Consider the following 26,225-nt stretch of genomic DNA (forward strand, 5'->3'; position numbering starts at 1 on the left):
AGAGATTTACTTTAGCATCTGATTGCTAATTCTGGCGTGCACACGTGATTTGTACAGAAGTTATGCTGCTGACATCAGTTTTAATTGAGAGGCCAAAAAGAGCTGAAGGGCACTGAGAAACTTTCATAGAAACAAAATAAAGATTATGGACCACGCTTCTGCAACTGAAGACAATAGGATCATTGTAGGAGTATGTTTTGCTGGCACAGGCACTAAATAAATGTAAGTAATATTAAAAAGTCAGTTCTTAAAAAAGGCCAACATTATCTAAGCACAGCAATGACAGTACATACTTTGTACTTATAGAAGCTGTAGATCCAAAGTGCTTTGCAACATTAATTAATTTTCACCACATCCCTGTGCAGTAAGTACACTTGCTTCACAAACTGGTAAACTGAGGAATAAAGAGGTTAGTGACATGCTCCAGGGTACAGAGGAAGTATTAAAGTGAGGTAGGTAGCTATATGCATTACTTGCAATTTTATTTATGAACACTAGATGTAGTTGCCGTAAAGATGATATGCAATTGTGAATGGGACTAGAGGAAATTTACAGGATCATGAAAGGGAGAAGTGTCCAGGAGACAATATATCTTTTAAGACAAAATAGGACAGCTAAAATTCTTGATAACTGCAGTCACATCCTCTTTGGCCTAACATCCACATTACTACCAACACCTCAAAAAAAAAATTCAGGTAAAACATAGCATCTTTCGTCAAAAGATCTCAAAGCACTTTACAAACATCCCTTAGGCTTCACAACACATCATGGAGATAGGAATTATACCCATTTTACAGACTGGTTAACTGAGTCATAGACAAGTTGATTTGTGCAACCAATTTGACTTCAGTGGGAGTCTTGCCTACGTTATGACTGCAGAATTAGGCTCCCCCAGAAAGCCTGGTGTAGCAGCAGAGTTGCTACTTCAGTCTAAGAGCTGAAGTAGGCTCTATGAGCCTAGAAATGGGAGGACTGCAAGACCTGGGTATCAGTGAATCTTTTGCCCATGACCTTCCCCAAAACCTACTGTGCAGAATCATGCAGAGCTCTGCACTATGGGTGTGCACAAACCCTCTAAAGCCTTCCAAAATAATGCCCTTCTGGACCCAACCAGAGAAATTACATGGGAACGGCAAAGTGCAGACACTGGGATCTGTGGGGGGCCGTGCCTGCAGATGGTCAATGTCAGCAAAATGTCTCATGGCCCACAATCAGATCACCCTGATGGGCCGCATGTGGCCCGTGGGCCACAGGTTGCCCACCACTGGTGTACAGGGTCTTCTGTACCTGCAGAGGTGGGGATGAATATTGTTATATAGCTGCATATATTCCTTTTAATTCTCTGAAGTTTCAGAGAACTTTCCCAGTAGAAATTATCCCATAGTTGATGTCCACTCTTTTTAGTAGATCAAATATAACCATAACACCTGGCCTTCCAGGCATTAGGCAAAACTCCCTTTGGAGTAAGGACTGAAGGACTGGGATCATAGTACTAAATCTTTATGAGGGAACTGCTGTCACATGTACATCAGAATATTCTGACTTCTGCAACAGTAAGTTTGGTAAAACCACATCTCTGAAGATTGTCTTACTTACTCATTTGAGGTGTTGCAAACTCAATCATCAAATCTGCATCAGATTTTTGCAAAACCTCAGATGTGAGAACAGTCCAAAGAGCTCATCCCTATGCTTATAATGATCAAAGTAGCTCATACAGTTTAAGGATGGGTTCTTAAAATGGTTTCACAAATAGCTTTACCTCAATTGGCATATCTGCCTGCCTTTTGTCATTAGGTAAGGAGTGCCTTTGTAATGGTGTTGTTAGTCTTCCTCTCCAAGTCTTCTCCAGTCAGTGTATATCACATTCCCCTCTGTGCATATTCAATTCTGAGCAAAATGTAGCATTTGTTTTTTACTACTGAATGAATGTTTACTCATGAGTAACAGTGTTTGATAGTGTTAAGAGGCTTTGTGTTGACCCTGAAAAATGAGGCAAGTTAGATGCCCATAATACCAGGTGATGAAATAATTGAATGCTTATATAAGAAATGCTTTGTTCAAGAAACCCAAGAGTGAATTAATGGCCTTGTAGTCATTATGCTCAAGAAGTGTACTTAATTTTCAAACTGGCTTGACATTTGAAAAGGGATTCAAAGATCAAGAGGATCTCTTAAGTCATTCAGGGACAGTAATCTTGAAGAGGGTAAACAGGAGTTGCTGTATCTAGGGAAAGTGAACATGGGAGCAGATTGTGAACTATGACACTTGGATTCTATTGCTGATTCTGTCACCTTGGACACATCGCATATGGCCTGATTTTTCAGAGATGTGCATGTGCTCCATAGCTTTGAAGTCAGGCCATTAACCTCTCTGAGCCACAGTTTACCCTGTCTATACTGAAAATATTATTGCTTACTTTACAGTTGTGCTGTAAGGCTTTACTAATTAATGTTTGTAAAGTCCTTTGAAATCATCAGTTGGGAAGCACAGTGTGACACCATGGCACCCCAATATTCACCACTGTCATGTAATTAGGATATGTTTTGTACAAAGTATGCATTGTGAGGTATCATTCTAAAAGGCTTGATCTGCTAGACATTAATATCTCATTGAATTGCATATGTTATTGTCGAAGCGAAGTTATGAAGTTTGGCTATGTATGTGTTACTGAAACAAGTGAGGTTGAAAACACCCACAAGCAGCCTTTCAGGTACAACAGAAATAAGGCCAAACAATGTTAACGGCTTATTGAGGAAATGAACACAAGCACAAGGATTACCCCAGGAACCATGTACAATAGAAACCTCTCAGAGGTAGCACTACACAATGGGAACTGTTTGACCCAGGTCACAGCAAAAGAGCTTTCCAGCAAGTGGGAAGAAGATATAAAAGGGGAACAATGACATCATAACGATACCTTACTCTCCCTATAATAACACACCTGGAAACACCTGAGGAATAAAGACTGAGCAGGGGGGAAGTGATGGTCCCAGGCTAAGGGATGGCTAGCCTGTGTATGAAAACCTGGGAAAACCAAGGCAGCCTGTGCCTTAAGAATCTGCCAGACTGTTTATCACTCAGGGTGAGAATTTGCTAATTCATATCCTGCCTATCTAGTATGTTAAACTCAGTTTTGCGGTTTTTGTTTATTTGCTAGGTAATCTGCTTTGATCTGTTTGCTACCACTTATAATCACTTAAAATCTATCTTTTGTAATTAATAAACTTGTTTTTGTTTTGTGGAAATCATAACTGGGGGGCAAAAAGCTGTTGATCCGCATTGAGGAAGGGGGCAAATTTTATGAGCTTACACTGTACAGTTCCTTGTGCAGCTGAAGACGGTATAATTTTGGGTTTACCCTTCAAAGGGGGTGGGGGTGCACTGGAGTAACTGGGCAATCCCTTAGCTGAGCCTTCCCATGCAGTGCTGATCTCAGCATCTGTGTGAAGCTGCAGCTGGATGTGTCCCTACCTGTATGTGTGCTGAAGGGGGCTTGAGAGCCTGTCACGGCAATACAGTGTGAAAGGGAGCCCAGGCTGGTGGGCTCAGTGGTACCTCAGTTCCAAGTGGCACTCTGAGAGGGAACCCGTCAAACACAATATAACTGCAAAGTATTCTCACTGGCCAAGAGAAGTGAAGTTCTATACTCAAATCGATGACATTTCTTTGTTAGTATGGATATCTTTTGAAAACAACATCTGATCAGTTCCAACATTTCAGGGAATGTTCTAGACATTGATGAGCAAAACCCTATTGATTTTGGTGAAAACTGGAAAAGTCTAATTTCCACTAAAATCACCATTTGGTCACTCTGCATACAGGGTTATAATCTTAGGGTTAGAGGGAGAATTAGTGGGCCCTTTTTAACCCACTCCAGAAAACCCCTCCTCAGCTGGGTTCCTTGTCCCTCCCCACTCTGGCCAGGCCCCTTTACCACCCCCCTCCAGCTGGGTCTCTCACCCCCCACTCTGATCTGTCATCCCCTCCCCCCCACAGCCTGAACTTTCCAGTTTTCCAATTTTCATCAAAATCAATAGGATTTTGACTGGGGGGTGAGCGGGGCCCAAAGCATGGCAAGGGGCCAGCTGGTAGGGAAGGGCCTGGCCAGAATGGAGAGCCATGGGGCACACCTGGAGGGACTGGCTGGAGTGTGAGTGAGCTACCCAGCCATAGTAGGGGTGAAGGTCCGCTGGGTGTACAGTTTAGCCTATATAAGCAACAAAGTGGGTGACCCTCTAGTTTTATTATATACCTACATATGTACCTTTATCTAATGCAGCATGTTTTCCCTTGTGGTGTAGCGATATACTTGGGGTAAGAGACAGTCATATTTTTTCCTGATTTAGAACAACTAATCAGAGCACAATATCTTTGTGAGCAAAACAAAAGTACAAAGAACTGGAGGTGCTTTTTCCTCTGGGATATTTTATTTAATAATATCTAAAACCAGTCAGAGAAATTTAAAATTTTGAATAAGCGTGCAAATTTCAGCGACTTTCTATTTGAACCCTGCTCCTACAGTATCTGAAGTGTGAGGGCCATGCCACCACATTTATAAGTGTTGTCTCCATTGTTGTCAAGCAAAGAACATTTAGTGTCTGTGCTGAACAGAAACCCAGTGATACTGTTGATTATAAACCTAATGGAATGTTAAGAATGTACCCTTACTCCCCCCATTGGTTACGGTATTGGGAATTAACTGCTAGGAAAAGAACTCTGTATCCACAGCCAGATGGAGACCAACTTTTTAACTTTTCAGCACATTACGAAGTCAATGATTTTCCTGTCAGCCAAAGACAAATCCAGAAGACTGTGCCCAGCCTGAGTAGCTAAACTAGGATGTGGATGGATACACGGGATAGAGATGAGAGATACTCACTGCCAGTTACAAAGCAGCTCCATGACCACCTTGCTGAGGTAATGACAGTCGTCTTGCATGGCCCAAAGGTGTCTCAAGCTGGGTATTCAAAATTAGTGGACATGTCTGAAAATGTTGATGTCAATGTTGCCTCATATTCCCCATCTATACAATGGGGATAATAATACCTACACTTGTAAAACTCTTTGAAATCCTTACATTAAGGGGGTTGTATAAGTTGAAAGTATTATTACAGAAAGGAGCTGAGGCAAGCCTTATCCACCTATGCTCAAATATTGTTCAAAAACATCTGTGCAATGCACCTGGATTGCTAGCAAGAGAAAATCAGCAGTATTGAACAATGTCCAGGGTCTACAGAACAAAGTGATAAAAGACAAGAACATAAACTGTTCTAAAACCACCAAGGATTATATTACCTGCAGCAGATGCTATTGCTTCTGCATATTTAATTCCATCCAAAACACTTACTTCAGAGTCCTCTGTTACAGGGAAATATAGACAATATAATATAAGCGCAAGTCCAGATTCAGCTTTGGTGTAACTTCATTTCATTCCATGGATGAAATCTAGGCCCCATTGCAGGAAGTGGCAAAACTCCTATTAACTTCAGTGAAGCCCTATTAGCTCATCTGGCCCTTACTCTTGCAAAGCAGGATTCTTCCTTATGATTATACTTTAGTGTTCTGCCATGCTATTTTCAAGCGATGTCTCACTATTTCCATGGAAAGATTATTCCACATTAATAGATCTAACTCTGGGAAATGTCTCTTTAACTTCAACCCATTCCACCTAGTTATAATCCATTTAACTATGCTAAATAGTTCATTTCCCTCCTTCATTCCCTTGCTTTCCTTACCTTGACCCTTATTTTTAAAACCCCTCATTGTTCATTCCTTTTGCAAATTAAAAAAATAAAAATTGGACTTGTTCTTTATTTTGCTTCATGATATTAAGTTCTGTTGTTTTAAAAAGACAACAAACAAACAAACCCCTGATTATTTTTTACATTAGTGATTGAGATCATGTCTGCCCTTGAAGACTCTGTGGTGACTGGAGAACTAGTGAAATGATGACAGCAAAAGAGCCAAGAGATTAGAAACTGAGTAACTGAAAAGGGAAGAAAAGGAGTATTTGTGGCACCTTAGAGACTAACAAATTTATTTGAGCATAAGCTTTCGTGAGCTACAGCTCACTTCATCGGATGCATGTCCGATGAAGTGAGCTGTAGCTCACGAAAGCTTATGCTCAAATAAATTTGTTAGTCTCTAAGGTGCCACAAGTACTCCTGGTCTTTTTGCGGATACAGACTAACACGGCTGCTACTCTGAAACCTGAAAAGGGAAGGGATTTTTAGTTAGAATGTTCAAAACTCTGTTTTTGTTAACACCTGTTTAACTTTAGTGACTAGCATTTTGTAACAAAAGACTTCTTTGTTGAAGATCAGGTACCCTGCCTCTTCAATTAAAGGTTTGAGTGCTCACGATACACATACTCTGAGACATTCAGGAAATTCTCCAGCAAAAGCATGGAAGACTAGATTTGTTGTTCCTCATATTTCCAACATTTAAGTGTGATATTCAGAATTTTTTTCCAGTGTAGAAATTACATTCTTAATTAGAGCCTTTAAGCAAGGAATACCTTTGTAAATTTCTAAGATTGCACTCTCAGTAAATAAATAAATAAAGTTTATTGGTCCTCTGGTTAGCATTTTTTTATTAACTATTTGTAACATGAAAGGTATTTGAAAAAGCAAATAAAATGAAAAGCCTTATGATAAGGATGATTATAATTCAAACTATACCAATTAACCGGTTGTGGTTAAACAAATGGATAAAACATATTCAATTATTTGTATTTATAAGTAGGTGCCAGTTTAGTAAGCCTTCCAGAAGTAATTTATTTGGATTAACTATCAAGCTAAATGAGTACAATCTGTTATGAATATCCACTATTTGTCCTATTTCTCCATACTGCACGGTCATGTTGACTCAAGAATGTGCATGTACTTAGCATATAAGGATTTACCCACACAAAGTGAGCTGTAGCTCACAAAAGCTTATGCTCAAATAAATTTGTTAGTACTCCTTTTCTTTTTGCGAATACAGACTAACACGGCTGCTACTCTGAAACCTACAAAATGTTGTTTCTTTTAAATCTACCTTCGTTTGAATACACTGTCACTCTTTTAATTGCATAGCAAAATGCTATTTTTCTTACATTTTTCTGCCCAATAATATATTTTTATATTAGCCATCCCCAGTCCCCATTTTTATAGTTCTGATGGGATTCATATAAGTACCATAGGTAGACAGACTGTACTGACAGTGAAAAATCTACACAGTTTGTTGCTTAGCAATGAGACTATAGCAAGATGACAGGTTTCAGAGTAACAGCCGTGTTAGTCTGTATTCGCAAAAAGAAAAGGAGTACTTCAATCTACATACCACACAGACTATGCTGACAGCTTGTGCCACACGCTCTCAAAGAAACTGCAGAATCACCTGATCAACATCCTCTACAGCAAACAGGGAAAGATTAAGAATGAGCTCTCAAAAATGGATACTCTCATAAAAAACCAACCTTCCACACAAACTTCCTCGTGGCTGGAATTTACTAAAACTAGACAAGCCATTTACAACGCACACTTTGCTTCTCTACAAAAGAAAAAGGACACTAAATTTTCTAAACTACTACATGCTACAAGGGGCCACAGCAATGGTTCCCTCAACCCACCCAGCAATATTGTTAACCTATCCAACTATACTCTCAGCCCAGCAGAAGCAGCTGTCCTATCTCGGGGCCTCTCCTTCTGCCCCTCCACCCCCATGAACATGATACAGTTCTGTGGTGACCTAGAATCCTATTTTCGACATCTCCGACTCAAGGAATATTTCCAAAATACCTCTGAACAACATACTAATCCACGGAGGCCTCCCTGCCAACATTACAAAAAGAAGGATTCTAGGTGGACTCCTCCTGAAGGTCGAAACAGCAGACTGGACTTCTACATAGAGTGCTTCCGCCGACGTGCACGGGCTGAAATTGTGGAAAAGCAGCATCACTTGCCCCATAACCTCAGCCGTGCAGAACACAATGCCATCCACAGCCTCAGAAACAACTCTGACATCATAATCAAAAAGGCTGACAAAGGAGGTGCTGTTGTCACCATGAATAGGTCGGAATATGAACAAGAGGCTGCTCGGCAGCTCTCCAACACCACTTTCTACAAGCCATTACCCTATGATCCCATTGAGAGTTACCAAAAGCAACTACAGCATTTGCTCAAGAAACTTCCTGAAAAAGCACAGGATCAAATCCGCACAGACACACCCCTGGAACCCCGACCTGGGATATTCTATCTACTACCCAAGATCCATAAACCTGGAAATCCTGGGCGCCCCATCATCTCAGGCATTGGCACCCTGACAGCAGGATTGTCTGGCTATGTAGACTCCCTCCTCAGGTCCTACGCTACCGGCACTCCCAGCTACCTTCGAGACACCACTGACTTCCTGAGGAAACTACAATCCATCGGTGATCTTCCTGATAACACCATCCTGACCACTATGGATGTAGAAGCCCTCTACACCTACATTCCACACAAAGATGGACTACAAGCCGTCAAGAACACTATCCCCGATAATGTCACAGCTAACCTGGTGGCTGAACTTTGTGACTTTGTCCTTACCCATAACTATTTTACATTTGGGGACAATGTATACCTTCAGATCAGCGGCACTGCTATGGGTACCCGCATGGCCCCACAGTATGCCAACATTTTTATGGCTGATTTAGAACAACGCTTCCTCAGCTCTCATCCCCTAACGCCCCTACTCTACTTGCGCTATATTGATGACATCTTCATCATCTGGACCCATGGAAAAGAAGCCCTTGAGGAATTCCACCATGATTTCAACAATTTCCATCCCACCATCAACCTCAGCCTGGTCCAGTCCACACAAGAGATCCACTTCCTGGACACTACAGTGCTAATAAACAATGGTCACATAAACACCACCCTATACCGGAAACCTACTGACCGCTATTCCTACCTACATGCCTCCAGCTTTCACCCTGACCACACCCCACGATCCATTGCCTACAGCCAAGCTCTGCGATACAACCGCATTTGCTCCAACCCCTCAGACAGAGACAAAGACCTACAAGATCTCTATCAAGCATTCTTACAACTACAATACCCCCCTGCGGAAGTGAAGAAACAGATTGATAGAGCCAGAAGAGTTCCCAGAAGTCACCTACTACAGGACAGGCCTAACAAAGAAAATAACAGAACGCCACAGCCGTCACCTTCAGCCCCCAACTAAAACCCCTCCAACGTATTATTAAGGATCTACAACCTATCCTGAAGGATGACCCATCACTCTCACAAATCTTGGGAGACAGGCCAGTCCTTGCCTACAGACAGCCCCCCAACCTGAAGCGAATACTCACCAACAACCACATACCACACAACAGAACCACTAACCCAGGAACCTATCCTTGCAACAAAGCCCGTTGCCAACTGTGCCCACATATCTATTCAGGGGACACCATCACAGGGCCTAATAACATCAGCCACACTATCAGAGGCTCGTTCACCTGCACATCCACCAATGTGATATATGCCATCATGTGCCAGCAATGCCCCTCTGCCATGTACATTGGTCAAACTGGACAGTCTCTACGTAAAAGAATAAATGGACACAAATCAGATGTCAAGAATTATAACATTCATAAACCAGTCAGAGAACGCTTCAGTCTCTCTGGTCACGCAATTACAGACATGAAGGTCGCTATCTTACAACAAAAAAACTTCAAATCCAGACTCCAGCGAGAAACTGTTGAATTGGAATTCATTTGCAAATTGGATACGATTAATTTAGGCTTAAATAGAGACTGGGAGTGGCTAAGTCATTATGCAAGGTAGCCTATTTCCCCTTGTTTTTTCCTACACCCCCCTCAGACGTTCTGGTTAAACTTGGATTTATGCTGGAGATGGCCCACCTTGATTATCATACACATTGTAAGGAGAGTGGTCAGTTTGGATGAGCTATTACCAGCAGGAGAGTGAGTTTGTGTGGGGGGGGGGAGTGGGGGGGTGAGAAAACCTGGATTTGTGCTGGAAATGGCCCACCTTGATTATCATACACATTGTAAGGAGAGTGATCACTTTAGATAAGCTATTACCAGCAGGAGAGTGGGGTGGGGGGAGAGAAAACCTTTTGAAGTGATAAACACCCTTTTTTCATGCTCTGTGCGTATAAAAACTTCCTCACTGCATTTTCCACTTTTATGCATCCAATGAAGTGAGCTGTAGCTCGCGAAGGCTTATGCTCAAATGAATTGGTTAGTCTCTAAGGTGCCACAAGTACTCCTTTTCTTTTTGCGAATACAGACTAACACGGCTGCTACTCTGAAACCTTTTTTTAAAAAAAATCCTAACTGAAGCTTTTATACAAGTTCTAATTAAATGAGCAGACAGGGTTTAAATCCTGCTCACATTACACTCTTGAATAGTCCCAGTGAGAGCACTAGAACTAGTTGCAAGAGTAAGGTAAGAAAGATTTAGCTCTAGAATTTCAACTATTATGCAATTTTAGCTAATAATTGTTGAATACCTTTGAAAATATTTTTTAACATGTAATTATTTCCATCATCTGTAAAAGCTAGTTATCCAAAAGATAAAATAACTTTACATGCCTTTAAGATATTTCTCCAGTAGCCCAAATGTAAATGGATCTTATAGTTTTCCTGAACAAGGTCCAGATCCTGCATGCAAATGAGTGACTTTCCTCATATGAGTAGTATATTGAGAAGAATAAAACTGCATATTTTATTTAGTTATTAAATATTAAGATTTTTCCCCTTCTCATTTATATTGTGTGTATATAGTACAAACTAAAAATGAAATTGCACCAAATCTTTATTTTTTTAAAAATCGATATTGGGTCAAATCATCAGCTCCAGAACAGAATAGCTCTATGGATCTAATCCCCTATTTTTAAAGCAGTTGTTCCCAACTACTGATCCATATGTCAGAATTAGAATTTTAGGTTTTTGTGACTGGCATGCTATGCTCCCCATTCCTATATTATTGCCTAATCCTATTCCTACTGATTTTGATGGAAACAGATTCAGCCCCTTAATGATCAGTGTGTTTCCAGTACCAACCTCCCATTCAGTGAAGTACAGTTTAACTCACAATGGTGTTTGAGCTTACTCTCACCAGTTAATAAAAGCTAGCTTGCAATACAAATAATACAGCTAAGATCTTGGTCAGGTAAAGTGGCAGAGTCACCTGAATAGGTTGTGAATAGCTGTTTAAAAGACACTAAGGAGTAACTTTGTAGAAGTTTAAAAAAATATAAATTTTAATATCTTCATGAAAGCTTAAAAATAAATTTTTGTTATGTACATGTTTTGTCTTTTTGCACTGGGCATACATAAAAGTTATATTCTGTCTGGAATATTGTCAGAAGAAAGGTATTTGCAAGCTGCACATATCAGGTTATCAATCATAACACTATTCTTATAATTAGTTGCTCAATTTTATTTGTCTTTTGCATACATTTATTGTTATTCCTCTGTGAAAATACTGCAGTGAAATGAACCTGAAACTATATTAAACTAAACATGGGTGTAAGCCAAACTATCAGATCCAAACATTGGCGTGAGGAGGTCAGAAATCAAACTTGGATCGTGGTACAAATTTCACAACTACTCCTATTCATATAAAGGACAGAAACAGGACCCCAAATAAAAACACTCCCAGAATTTGGACAGTAAGTTTTTAAAAATACAGCTCTGAATTTGGAGCTAGAACCATTCCTATTTTTAACCAAGAGAACTAATACCATATACCAAGAAGGAATTCCATCGACTTCAGTAGGCATTGGATCAGACCCCATAAGCTTAATATACTTTTATGAGAAATTAGTTCTAGGCAGCTGACCATTTGTTTAATTAGAAGTTCATAAATCCACATTTGTAATGAATAATGCTAAATAACTATATTTAAATAATAAAAAGATGTAATACAAAACCATAGAGGAAAGAAATATGCAGTTAAGACAAAACATATATGAGAACCAAGCATAGTGTCCCACGAGTGTCAAGGATGGTGAGCATAGCAGTGGCAGAGTTAATCCTTAAAAGAGATTTTTCCCATTTATTAATAGTGACACTGGTTATACATGTGTGCAGCATTTAAATGTTCACATTAGTGATTTCCTGTATCATAAATACTTTAAGGGTGACACCATTCTTTCACCCAAGGCACAGAGAGAACATTATAATTATGCCTTTATAAACAAAGCTGTGGGCTGTGTCAGCATTCCCCTCATCAGTTCAAATAAGAATGGGATAATTTTGTCCTACCTACAAGCTGGGCTTGTACCAAGTAGTTATCATTCTAGAGGCAGAACCACTTGGTTGGATCCAGTCATCATTGAAAGTTTGACTGGTCAAAAAAGGCGTGTTGGTCCCATAACACCTTACATATAATAGAATCCCTACTGGACACATAACAAAGAGGAGACAAAGTTCCAAAAGCTGGATCGGAGCTCTATGAAAGTATATCTAATGGTACAAAGGCAGGGGGTGTAAAATGAGCGAATTTAATGTGGATGTAGTTGAGAAACTATGACCATCGTACCACACATTGCTATTTTTATAGAATTGCTTTTCAAACAAACAAAAGAAAGGGGATATTTTAGGGTATACCAGGGGATCAGTATGTTTATACCATAGTGATGGGCACTTTAGGAATGTGTTTAAATAGATTAGAGTAGATAGTTAGGTAACTAGTTATGATGAGATAAAAAATAATGTAGGCTGAATATCAGAAAACTTTCCTGACAGCAAGAACTACTGTATTAGACAGAAATAATTTCCCAAGAAAGGTCACAGAATCCCTGCTTCTTATGACATTTAATTTAGACTTGGAAATAGACTTGATAATAGACCGAAGAGAATAATTCTGCATTGATCTGTGAAATGGACTATATTACCAAATTAGTCCCTTTCTGTCTCAAATTCATGACTCATATTTGGTCCAGTTCCAGGCAGTCATATTTTAGGTAATATCTAGCACCTTCGTAGTGTTTTACAGCTATAATCATTAAAAGTCCAATCATGCAAGCCCTCTATAGTAGTTCTGAATGCAGAGTGTTTTCACCATCAGACCTAAAGGTCTTGATCCTATAGCAAAGCTCCCATTGATTTTAATGGTACAGGATCAGATCCTAACTGATTAATCCTTACAACATGCAGTCAGATACTGCCACTATGGGTGCCAATATAAAAACTAAGACAAGAGTATATTCCAGGTAAGCAATATATTTAATTTCTTCATGAACTAACCGATTTACCGACAGTTTTCATGTACCATCTAGCCTGGATTATATATTTTGTTGTTGTTGGGGGGGTCTCCAGAAATTCAAAAGTTTTTCATTATCTGAATAAAATATCAATAGTCACAGTAAAAACAACGAGGAGTACTTGTGTCACAGTGAGTCATTGGATCATTGTGAATGACACATCTTGGAATGTAGAGCATTTGGTGTCATTCTCTTGGTAAGCTTTTACAAAATTTAGACTGAAAAATAATATTTTTGTTACTATACATATAATGCATTTTATTAGCTATGAGATGTTATATTTGCCTAAACTTTGTCTAAAATGCCATATATAATACTTTTGAACATACAAAAAATAATTTGTACTTTTTAGAGTTTACTAAGACAAAATTTGTATTTCTTTTTGATTTTCACAGTTCAGAAAAGTTCAGTACTCCAAGTGCTGATCATTTAGGGGCTATGAAATATTTTGTAAAGTTACAGTAAGTGAATGTTTATTTAATAGAAGATGTCCCTGATTACATTATAGCCTTTTCCACTGACAAATGATGAAATACTTACTTCTGCTATTAAAAATCACAAGCTATATCTAATTCCATTTTACTAGAGTCATTCCAAAACTCTTAGTTTGATTTATTTTCTCTTCTCCAGAAAGCACACTCAGTACCCTTCCTCCACAGCATGTGATAAAGGAAGTTCATTGTATTTGTACTGAATTGCAGCCCCGGAGAAGGACATGTTTGTTATGCGAGTTTCCAGTAATTCTGAAAATTCTTACTTAGATGAGACGATAAGAAAAGGAAATTAGGTTGAGTAGCACCTCCCCCTAAAATCTCCCCATCTCTTTGGATATGGCAATTCATTTTTATGGCAATATCCAGCCTTTTGAGAGGTATATACAGCCTGGTCAAACATTTTTAAATTAAATTAAGTTGAAGGCAGTCTTTAAAATATGTCCTTATTGATGCAATGTTTTTTTCCACCAGATATTTAAAATCTCCCTCAGGAGTTCTTCCACATTCGAACGGACACAGCCTCACAGCCTGTACTGTTTGTGTAATAACACAATAGGCATTTTCCTGCCTGTGCAGCTCATTGATTTCAAGAGACAATTTTCACAATGGTCTTTCTTGAGTGGTGTCTGCGAGCTATATGCATGGTATTCATGCCAGAGATGGCAAGGGCCAGTTTGTCCCAGGCCCCATCTGAGAGGGCCCCCAAACTTAGGGTGACCAGATGTTCCGATTTTATAGGGAGGGTCGCGATTTTGGGGTCTTTTTCCTATATAGGCTCCTATTACCCCCACCCCCTGTCCCGATTTTTCACATTTGCTGTCTGGTCACCCTACCCAAACTGAGTGGCATTATGACCTAGTGTGCAGGGTTGCATTGCCACTCAGGTTTGGCCTGACAACACATTGACAGGGGTTGCTGGTCACAACATTACTTACTGAACTTTGGCCCAGCAGCCCCTTGATTGATGCTAATATGACCCCTAAAGCAAGAGTAGTTCAGTTGTTCCTACCATGTGAAAAAATTCTGGCAGGGATTTTTGTTGCTACAAAAACCACTGGCTCATGCAGAACGTGGGATATCCTCAGCATGAGCCAATAGTGGCCGCAACATGAGCCATGCTGTCTGAGCTGGAAAAATGGAATCTGGCCCCACCCCAAATCACCATTACAGGAACCAGCCTGCTGGGCATGGGAGTTGGTGCCAGTATAAAAGGGGGAAGTTGGGGCTGGCTGCCCTTTCACCGCCCCGTGGTCCTGTGAGCAATGGCCCAGGGTTCAAGTGACTCAGCCCCCCAGCATCATTACAGCCCTAAGCAATGACGTAACAATAACAACACAGGCGTTTGCTCAAGCAGGGCCCCACCCTTGCGCAACAGGCCACGCTCCGCCCTCGCCCTCGCCCTCGCCCCCAGGGTCCCGCCCTCTTCACCCCTTTCCCCGCCCCCCAGCTGCGTCGCTCCTCCCCCTGCCCGTCTCTTCAGCGCCCTGCCTCCGCCCCCAGGAGGCGGGCTCTCGGGCCCGGCCGGAAGTGAGCGCACGGCGGCGGCGGCGGGCTCGTCCCTCCGGTGACTTTTATCCGCGGCGGCGGCGGCGCAGGGAAGGGAAATGGCTGCTCCCGCCGGGCAGCGGCGCTGCGAGGTGAGAGCGGGGCGGGTCTCTCCGCGAGGCGGCGCGGTGCCTGCGGCGTCCAGGGAACCCGGCCGGGCTCGCCCTTTCCTAGGGGCCCCTGCGGCGCCCGCCGCCCGGACCCCGGCACCGCCGCCCCGCCCCGCCGCCGCCGGGGCGCTGTGCCCGGGGCCTGCCTGGCCCCTTCCCCCGGGGCTACGGCCGGGGAGCCGCCTTGATTCAGCTCCAGCCGGTGCCGTGCGGGGCAGGGGGACTGGCCGGGTCGGCGACTCTCGCTGCCTCCCCCCCGCGCCCGCCCCGGCTCTGCCTCCTGCCGTCCTTGGGGGCGGTCCCCGGGGGCTCCGGGCTGTGCGGTGCCGTGACCTCTCCGGGTGACTTCCCGCCGCGCCGGGGAGGGCCGGGCCTGGGACTCAGCGGGGCATCACGGCACAGTTAGCCCCGGGTCTGAAGCCGTCGCTGTAACTTGCTTTTCCTTTACATAGGTTCAAGTTTGCCGGGGGGTGGCTTGTCTATAAACAGCAACGTAAAAATGCCTAGTAACTTCTCCCTGTTAATCGCATTATTTCAAGCGGTAGAACAACATGTCTTCTAACGGCAAGACCTTAATTGCAAGTCTCTTGAATAACATTTTGCATTTATGTAGCACCATTCACTCCCAAGGATCTGGTTGCATTTCAGAGTGTGCGTATGTATGATGTCGGGGTTGCTACCTTGGGTGGACTGGAGGGGTAGGTGTCTACTGGTATATCGCATAGTGAACAACCATGAAGGCAAGAAAACTTTGGCGCTGCATACTGAATCAAATGTATATTCTTATGTAAAGTACAACACCCCCCCCCCCCATGCCAATGCAGAATATATGGGATCTCAGTTGTCCTCTACAATACCCACAAAAGTTAGACTGTATTTGGCTGAGGCGCTTAACTGATCACGTGTTGGTGTTTGAAACACTGTTGATCCTGCTAAGTTGACCATTTCAATGTTGATTCTTAAACCACTAAGTTGTCTCTCTTTAAATTTACTTTTTAGACATAATCACTTTCCCCTTTGTAATACATAGTAGTCTATATACTTTTGTCTAAGTCTTATCTTTATTGAAGCCATAATAAGAAAATATAAAACATACATGTGTTTTTGGAAGTATAAATAACTTTTTGAATATTGTCCAGTCCTTGGGGAGGAAAGATGGGTAAAGAGAACACTAGTAAGAAAATACCTGGAAGAGGGAAATAAGATATGGAAGGTGGAAGAAAGGAAAATTAGTCTTCGTGATGTTTATAACTACTGTGGTAAATGTGTTCCCAGAATACAGTGAAATGAAAGTGATGGTGTTTTGCTGACTAAAGAATTAAAGTGTAAAAATAACTAATGTACTTGGGTTGAGGAGATTCTCCTATTTTGAAGAAACGGATGGATGTAAAATAACTGGAAATTGTGATGTTTGCAGAGGAGTCCTTTCCAGCTCCTGTTGAGAATGTAGTATGTGCAGCAGTCATGAGTGAAATCCTAAAGAGAAGGGAAGGATAAACTGTAAGGGAGGGAAAATGAAGTTACAAAAAGGGAAGTACTTTGTGGTCCACTGGTAATGCTTGTTAGTACAGAATGGAGTTCAGTCCCTCATTCTGGCAGAGTCTGTTTGCTTTTCCCTGTAATACTCATCACTATCTGATGCAGATTAGACCTGAAACAAAGGTTTTTGTGGTGGCCTTGTGGGAGAAAATAGGTTAAACTTAGCTATGTTATCAGGTCCTCTCCAGAAAAATGGTGGGGGGGACAGACGGACAGAGGGTCAATTGAAGGCAGGAGAAACTGAAATAAGGTGCAGTGAGGAAAGATGAGCATGAATAAAGCAGTGATGGAGCAAGGAAGCTGCCTGGTGGAAGAAGGTTAGACCCAGAGCAGAAAAATGAATGCTTGCTTTTAAAGGGGTGAGGTAGTCATTTTTCTGTTGACCAACAATCTAATGGTCATGCTTTTAAAGGAGCATAATCGCCTTAAAAATGTACTTCAGTCTGAAAATGGTTTATATGCTGTTACTTGTAGTAATACATAGAGAAAATCATAGTAAAGAGATTAGACAACAATTTTTGCTCCAGTTGGCTTACTTTACCTTAAAATGCTTTATGTAGTGAGTTTTGGATCAATTTTGATTTCATCTAAATCTTGATCCTGCTAGTGGATTGCCTGTGGTGATCTGTGTCCTCAAGGAGTACTGTTGTTGACGGGGCTTGGCTGGGGCTCTGCGGGGCATAAGGCTTCACCTGCACAAATCAACAATAAATGTAGGAGGAGAGTCTTAGTCATTTTTCCCTTTTGTCTGGGACTTTCAACAGTAATTAAGAAACAAGCTACTTAAAAATAGGAAAATGTGGTTTTAAAACCACAAAAATTGTCACAAGTCTCTTGGGAGCATATATAAAACTTGAAATTTCATTTAACTTACTCTTCTCTTTAAATTGGCTGGATTTGAAATTGGTGGCATTCCTTACTCTGGATTGCTAGTTAAAACTAAAATTGTATCTTGATCTGTAGAGCCCCGTGTGGATGCGAATTTTGTATCCGTGTCCGATCTACAAACATGGCCCGCAGATAGCAGCATCCGCAGATGTGGATATCCCCAGATATAAAGCAGACTGCCGCAGATTTGCAGGGCTCTAGGTAGCTACTAGCAATAAATAGCTTGGTGCAATTGATGAGTTTTTGATCTACCCTTCGTCAGTTCCTCATTCTGGTAATGTCTCTGTGTGGTCCTTTAAATGTTGACTGAATGTAGTAAACTGGGATGTGAAATTCATTTTAACTTCTGTAGTCAATGATATAACTGAACTCCAGTCAGAAAAGTACATTGAAATGGAATTAGCTGTTTTTTGGGGGTGTGCACCTATAAACCTTTAGATGCAGTTTAATTGCAACTTATAAAGAGTTAACAATTCTTGATGTAGTAAACAATGCAGTGTATGGGGTTCATTTTTTCTTTAGAATCCAAACTCTACCCTGTAAAATGCAATATTACGTTTTGAATTTAACCTACTGAAGTGGAAGAGAGAGTTTCTTTGTGTGAGTTTTATGAGTGACTGCCTTTTAGTATCTATGGTTGGTGCAGAATTTACTGTAGTATTCCATTTATATTGGGGAAAGTACAGCAAAGTTTTAAAAAAAACTTGTTAAAGAATAAATCAGTGGCTGCATGGATGCGTAGATCTAATTAACAAATTGCTGTACAAAATTAAAAAAATGAGGAAATGGATTTTTAGCCACTTGGTAAGGCTAGATAGAGTTTGTTTATCCTGCAGCAGTCAGTGACATCAGCCTCTTAATACAGCACTCTTTGTACTTTTTTTTATACACCAAAAAGGGTAGTTGTGGTATCAGTTATTGCAGGAGAGCGCAGAAGTCTGGACTCTAGATTTGGAAAGTAAGTGAAGGAGGAAATATTTGCTAATGTATTTGTAATGATATCTGCACATTCTGAAAATGATTTGGACTCAAATGTTGGCTTTTCAAAGTGCATATGATATTTTTGTGGGAAAGCTTACCCACAATAACTTAACTATTTTAATGTGTAGTGCTTATAATGCAGATTTCATAAACTCTATGTAGCAGGTGGGAAGGAAGTAGGTGGCTCAGGACATTTGCAATAGGATATACTGTCTTCAGTTCAGACCTAGATGTTAGTACTGTTATCACTGTATGGTTACTTTAGTTTAAAAAAAAGTTGGTGTAAATCAAGTTCATAGCATACAAGTTTCAGGATGGCTTAACTATTTTGATACCTCCACAAGTAGCTATCCTGTGGCTTACTCCTGGTTTTTTCTGGTTGAATTGCCTTGTTAGGCTTTCTCAAAAGCTTGTAGCAATCTGGGACTCCCTGGGGTAAAGGGTATTTTTTGATCAGTAAAGTTTCTCCTTCTCATGTTTTTCCCCTACTTGTGGAGTTTGCCTGCTGTGGAGAATATCATGCTATAAATTCCTTGCCATTTGGTTAGTACTCTGTAGTATTTTATTGCTGCATATTATTTTGTACAAGTTTTTCCCCCTAGTTCTTATAGGGGTCAATGATAGTACTAACTTTTCCTGTTTAAGGAAAAACTTTCTTTAAATTTAACCTAAGCCATCATTAGGTGTTCAGCAAATACACAGTAGTTTAATTCAGTGACATTTAAAAGCAAAACAACCATAGGGACTACTTTAAAAAACCACACAGCCTAAGGCCTTGTCTACACTGCCACTTTACAGCCCTGCAACTTTCTCCATCGGGGTGGGGGTGTGTGAAAAAACACCCCCCCTTGAGCCCTGCAACTTTCAGTGCTGTAAAGTGGCAGTGTAGACAGTGCACCAGTGCTGGGAGCTACTCCCCACATGGGGTGGGTTTTTTTACAGCACTGGGAGAGCTCTCTCCCAGTTCTGGTGCTGCAACTACACAGCCACGTTAAAGCACTGCCACGGCACCGCTTTAACATTGCTAGTGAAGACATAGCCCAAGTTTCTTGAAGATAAAATTAGGGTATTGTACATCAAGGCATTACTTTAAAAAGAAGGTTGGAAATGGACCTATAAGTTACCATCACTATTTAGTGCTGGAATTTTTAGAACCTCAGTAGGTGGTTAGATTGCTGATAGTTCTAAAGTTTCTATTAGAAAGACTGACCAAAAAAATGTTTGGGTGTACTGTTGTGTACCTCACTGAAATGGATGATCATAAATAACGGGTTAAATGAAATTGTGATCAGTACCTCATATTTTGGGACAGGAAATTGCTGTCCAACTCTACTTAAGTAGATCAAGAACGTTAAATGTAGTGTGAGCAGATGGTGAGATTACCTCTGCTTGGGGTAATAGGATTTCTCTATAGAAAAGACATCCTTGTGATTCCAGATAAGAAATTTACCTGGGATTTGAGGAGTTTTCAATTTGTTAGAAGTTTAAAATTCTGGAAAAATGAAAGTACTCTGGAATTAATGATTCCTTATTTGGATTTTCCTAAAATTTTCCTAAAACCTAAAATTATAAATTCATTCCTAATCTTCTCAATAGTGACATTGCTGTTGTACACTGTTACAATATATTATATTTTGCATAGGCAACAAAACAGAAAAATTGTAACTTAGGGAATATCCTGTTCCTGCCAAGTAGCCTTATCTGTAGCAGATGAAATGTTAGACTTATCTTGCAGTTTCCTCACAACCTTAATATTGATACAGCTTTTAAAATATTACTTTTCTAATAGTTTTATAAAATGATCTACTTGGAAATCAGTATTGAGTAAACAGATAAATGTCAACGTCTGATGCACATGTTTTGTTAAAGTATCTCAAAGTATTGCTTGGGGGAAATGCTCTTAGTTCAGAGCCGTGAAAACGAAGGTTGCATAATAGTTGGCAGATGTGTGGCTTAGTAAATCTAATCAAATAGTAGTACACTTGCTGTAAATAAGTTTATTCACCCTCATTGCTAAAGACAGATTAATTCACTACTGTGAATTAGAGAAAAAAGAGCAATTTATTTTTTGGATGTCCAGTGTGAAATTCTGCTTTCATATGCTGTTTTTGGAATCTGTAGCAGAAACAAAACAAACAATTACATCCTTCTGTGCTCCTTCCTCTTTGATAGTGATGTGTGGCTCAGTGTACCTCTCTGAGTGGAGAGGAGCAGAAAACCCATGGTCTTGAGATAGAGGGTCAATTTTATGGCATCCTGTCTCTGACCCCACAGAAGTCCCTATCTGGGTGCTACACCTGGATTAGATTTTTGTGGGTGGGGACAGGATTAGGGTTTGAGGTACAGGCTCAGCCACTCATGCTGTTATGTTTTCCTGTGGGAATTAATGCTGATCCCAACAGCTTTATGCATTTTAACACTGGAGTTGCCCTCAGATGACCCTGCTGCCTGTTTTTCCCTGTCTTTTTTTGGGTGGGGTGGGAATGGTTTGTTTTCTCTCTTTTGGAAGCTTGGAAATGGGGGTGATCATAAAGTGTTAGAACTGGCAGTGGGGTGACTGATACAACTTCTCCCGGAAGTGGAGCAAGGAAGCAAAGAAACCAGGCAAGGTATTTGCCGTGTAACTTTAATCAAACTTGGTTGTTAGAGCTGTTAGTAAATAGAACTGCATCATTGTCCATTGGTTGTATCCTTCAAAGGTGTTGGAGATAATATGTACAACAGATAAAAACCAGAGCTGTATTGACATAATTGATGCTAATACATAAAGTACACAGGTGTCTTAGTTCAACTTCAGATGCAGCGGAAAATCAGCGAAGTGGAAAAGGGAAAATGTCAGATTTTATTTGGAAAAAAATATTGCAATCACTTGTTTTTTTTTCATTTAATTATTTGACAAATGTCATTTAAGTATTTGGATTGAGAATTGTGCTCTTGAAGGCAAATAGGTGAAGTACCTAGTTTAGAAATACATTCTAATGGTATTGGCTGCAATATATCGTAGAAATTGAGATCCAAACACTGGAAGTAACCCCAAAAGACTCAATTGTTGCTCGGAAGACTTGACTAAAACCACAGTTACACCTAGCTGTTAGCTAGGCCTAGAGCTTCCAATGAATTCCGGTTGTCACAAACACCTTTCATGAATCTACTGCAGACCTATCAAGTGCATTTGATTTTTTTATTTTTTTTCAACTATTCGAAAACTGCAGTCCAGTTGTAGCCAATGATACAGAATTGGAGAACAGGTTAAGACCTTTGGTTTGGCTTTCTGAATACCCTGAGGACAAGCCTTAAATGCTATGATCAAACTGAGTGTATGCGCAATGACAGAATGTCTGCCTAGCAAAAATAAAACTAGAAAAGAACTCTGACTTCCATTAATATACTTCTAACTATCCTGTCCTTTCTTGGCTATCAGATGTAATTGGGTTTTCTGTCAGCGAAAGTATGCAACTGTTGACTACTTCATTGTATGAAAGTGATTTGCGATAGAAGATCTTCTGAACTTGTAAAGTCATTGAGAGACAAAGTTTTTTTTTTTAAGGATGGGCTTTTATATGTTAATCATGGGTGTTTTGCCACAGATGTGTAGCACTGCACCATACTTATGAGAGCCAAGATATTGGGTGTTGATATCAAACCAGGGCCTAAAAATATCCACTTGCCCCTGGAGAGTGGGAAGCTTTTTCTAGGAAAAGTATGAGTGCCTGATCCTCCACTTCTTCAAAACTTAAGCTTTACTTATTTTAATCCCTTCATAGTTTAGAGCTTACACAATAGCCTGTGTAAAGGGATGCAGTATTATCTTTCTGATTCATCAGAAAACTGCATTTCTTCTGCTGCTCTTAATTTTTCCAAGCAGCACCAAAGTGAAAATCATGTAATTCTTGACAGTTGCTGCTGACCAAAGGGTTCTGAATAGTGCTAGTGAATATGCTGAATCTCATTAGCTTTCCCAAGCACAGCAGAATAATACTTGAACTCAAAGCAGTTTTCCTGCTGCTATTCAGGAGCCTCTGGGCAACAGTGCAACTGTTGCAAATCGTACCAATTTCACACTATTACTCAGAACTTTGTCAAGCAGTAGTGCCTGGATTATTGAGGGGATGATCAAAAAGTACCGTGGGCAAGAGACAGATAAAATAGTGGACACTTATGAGAATGGATAACACCCAAGAATCTCTGGTGTTGAGGAAGGGAGAGACTGAACTTTTTCTCCCTTCTAGTAATTGTGGAGAAAGGAGATGTGGGATAGAGCTTCACATCCATCATCTCTGCACATCTATTTAACTAGCCAGCTTCTGGTATAAAAGATTGAGCATCCAAGTAGGAACCAGGCACAGCACTCTGCCTCCTCAGAAACTGGTGTGAGAAGTAACTACAGGATTAGTGGTCTGTGGCAAGTAGGTTCAGTCTCCTTCAGTAAGTGACCAGTAAATATTTTGAGAGAGACCATTTCAGAAAACTATTGCAATGTTCTGTTAACAGGAGAATTGTGAATAAATAAGTATGAACTATTCCCAAGCAGTTGGCACATCAGGCATGCTGCTTTGACCTTAATATCTATGAATCTACCTCTCATTAACCATCAGTGGAGTACAGTACTCTATGTGCTTTCACAGAGAATGCTTTGATTGCAGAGGTGTGTAGAATAGAGTGAAACCAGTTTAATGCACTACAAATTCCTATACGCTCCACTGATTTTTTTTCTAAAATTGTTCCTGTGCCCCTTATGACTTATCTGAAATGTTCTTGAGCGGGTAGGAAAACTGGTGACCTTCTGAGAAGCTGTGTGCCATAACTCTCATTTGGGACCATATTTTTTTTAAAGTGTGCTGGGAAAGATGCAAAACATCTCTCTGGTACGAAAAAAACCATACGCATGTTTATGCAAACTGGTGATGGGATAAATTTACAAAGAAGTGTGTGCAACACTCCTCTTCACAACTGGAGAATTCCATAAACGTGTAAGTATCCATTAGCAGAGTTGGGCAAACTGCTGGCCACATGCGGCCTGCAGGACTGTCCTGCCTGGCCTCTGAGCCCCCGGCCTCTCCCCTGCAGCCTCAGTGTGCTGCCAGCACTCTGGACTGCTGCTCTTGCTGGGCAGCAGGGCTGGCTTGGCATGGTAAGGGAGCGGGGAGTCCTGGGGGGCAGTCAGGGGACAGGGAGCAGGGGGTGGTTGGATAGGCGTGGGAGTCCCAGGGGGCCTGTTGGGTGTGGATAGGGGACAGGGAGAAGGGGGGGCTGGATAGGGTGTGGGGTCCTGGGGGGGCAGTTAGGGGTGGGGGTCCCAGGAGGGGGTGGTCAGGGGACAAGGAGCAGGGAGGGCTGAATGGATCAGGGATTCTGAGGGGGGCAGTCAGGGGGCAGGAAGTGGGAGGGGGCAGATAGTGGGCGGGGGCCAGGCTGTATGGGGAGGCACAGCTTTCCCTGCCCGGCCCTCTATATAGTTTTGCAACCCTGGTGTGGCCCTCGGGCCAAAAAGTTTGCCCACCCCTCCATTAGCATAAACTAGCTTTAAGCCAAAGACGAGACTTTGGGGGAGGAGAAAAAAGGCTTTATAAAACCGAATATAAATAGGGAACTCTTTCAGATTTTCAATTTAGTGTTCTATTTTTCAGCATTTCTGTAGACTGTTGTAACCCAAACACCACAGCAGAACCTGATGACATGTTGACCTGTCTGTTCAAGCTGAGTGAAATGTAAAAGAATAAACAGTATGAAGGGGAAAGTAAATTTAAAAGAAAATATTAGTAAGGCCGTAGGGCTGTCAAGTGATGAAAAAGATTGTGATTGATTGCACTGTTAAATAATAGAATACCATTTATTTAAATATTTTGAGATGTTTTCTACATTTTCAAATATACTGATTTCAGTTACAACACAGAATATCAAGTGTACAGTGCTCAGTTTATATTACAAATATTTGCACTGTAGAAAGATAAACAAAAAAATACTATTTCAGTTCACCTCATACAATTACTGTAGTGCAATCTCTTTATCATGAAAGTTGAACTTACAAATATAGAATTGTTTTTTTACATTATTGCACTCAAATTTTAGAGCTTACAAGTCCCCTCAATCCTTGAGTGTTCCTCCTTTAGAGGAATCTTGCCTTATTGAAGGGTTAAGATGTTTTTATCTCAGCAAGTCAATATTCTGGAGATGGGAGGGTAAGAGTTGCTCAGGAAAAGGGTGAATGCTGCTCCAGTTGTTTCTGGACTCTCCTCTTGTCTGCAGAGTTTCATCTTACAAATCTGCATTCTGTGCTTGCGGAGGGTGGAGTGGGGGGAAGCAAGCAATGACTTGTTCAGGAGGTGTCTTGCAGCTGCTTATGGAAAGGGTGGTTTCTGGTACCAGGATTGCCTCCTTTTACTGAGCTAGGTGGGCTCCCTTCAGCTGAGTAAGCCCTAGTTTGCAAGGGAAGGTGGACTTTTTCCTGAGGGTCTTGGCATGCAGCAGGGGAGGAGAGGCTGAGCTTGCCAGGCCCCTGTTCTCTATGGCAGTGGGCCCCAACCTTTCTGTTGCAAGAGCATATTCATGTTCCCAGAAGAGTGTGGCGGGCACCGGACAACCAGCCACCAAAATCTCACTGAGAAGCGGCGTCATCAAGAAGCGTTGCTGCTGAGAAGCAGAGGTATTTCGGCAGCAATGCTTCTTGGTGGCATTTTGGTGGTGGGTTGTCTGGCAGAAGCGCTCTCTTGTCAGTAGGCGGGCTCACATAAATTCCATGGTGGCCGCCATGGCACCTGCAGGCACTGCGTTGGGGACCACTGCTTTATGGGTATCCCCCGGAATGAGGGCCCAGCCGGGGGCACTGGGGCACGGTGCAGTGGTGTTGGTCCCTGGAGTGAGGAGCTAGCCGGGGGCAATGGCACATGGCGAGGGGGTGGGTGTCAGTCCCCAGAGTGAGGGACTGCCCAGGGGCAGTAAGGCATGGAGCAGGTGTTGGTTGGCGGGGGGGGGGCGGCCAGGAGCAAAGGGACATGGTGTGGGAGGGCTGTTGGTCCCTGGAGCTGGGGGGCATGGGATCAGGATCCCTACCTCTCCACTGGAGCTGGGATGGGAGCCACTTCTTATTCTCTCCTTTCCTCCTCTTACCGCTCTCTGGAGGTGGGTTGGGTTACTGCACCTGACTGGACACTGTCCGGTCCCTCTGCAGCCAGTGATGCCATTCCTGCCCAGAGGCGTGTGATTAACCCTCTTTATAAACATTGACACGTTAATTTTGTTTTCAGTTTTGCAGGCGTTAACTGTGATAGACAGTCCTACAAGAAAGTTTGTATATGGATGTTGTGCTCCTTGAATTATGCCTTAAATAAATTCTTTGTGTATGCATGTAATGGAAGGAGCACATAGGAACATATTCCTGCACAAGTATGGTGGTGGGTGTTGAGGGCAAATC

General features: G+C 41.6%; 1 protein-coding gene across 1 annotated transcript in view; it reads left to right on the top strand.

Moving 5' to 3' along the window:
* Positions 1-15,238: 15,238 nt before the first annotated feature.
* Positions 15,239-26,225, top strand: part of PIK3C2A (phosphatidylinositol-4-phosphate 3-kinase catalytic subunit type 2 alpha) — an 86,623-nt gene continuing 75,636 nt past the window's right edge. The window contains exon 1 of the mRNA XM_074954931.1: positions 15,239-15,388. The gene's annotated coding sequence lies outside the window, so the exon portion shown is untranslated. The remainder of the gene's footprint in view (positions 15,389-26,225) is intronic.

Source organism: Natator depressus, chromosome 6, assembly GCF_965152275.1.
Source record: "Natator depressus isolate rNatDep1 chromosome 6, rNatDep2.hap1, whole genome shotgun sequence".
NCBI lineage: Eukaryota > Metazoa > Chordata > Testudines > Cheloniidae > Natator > Natator depressus.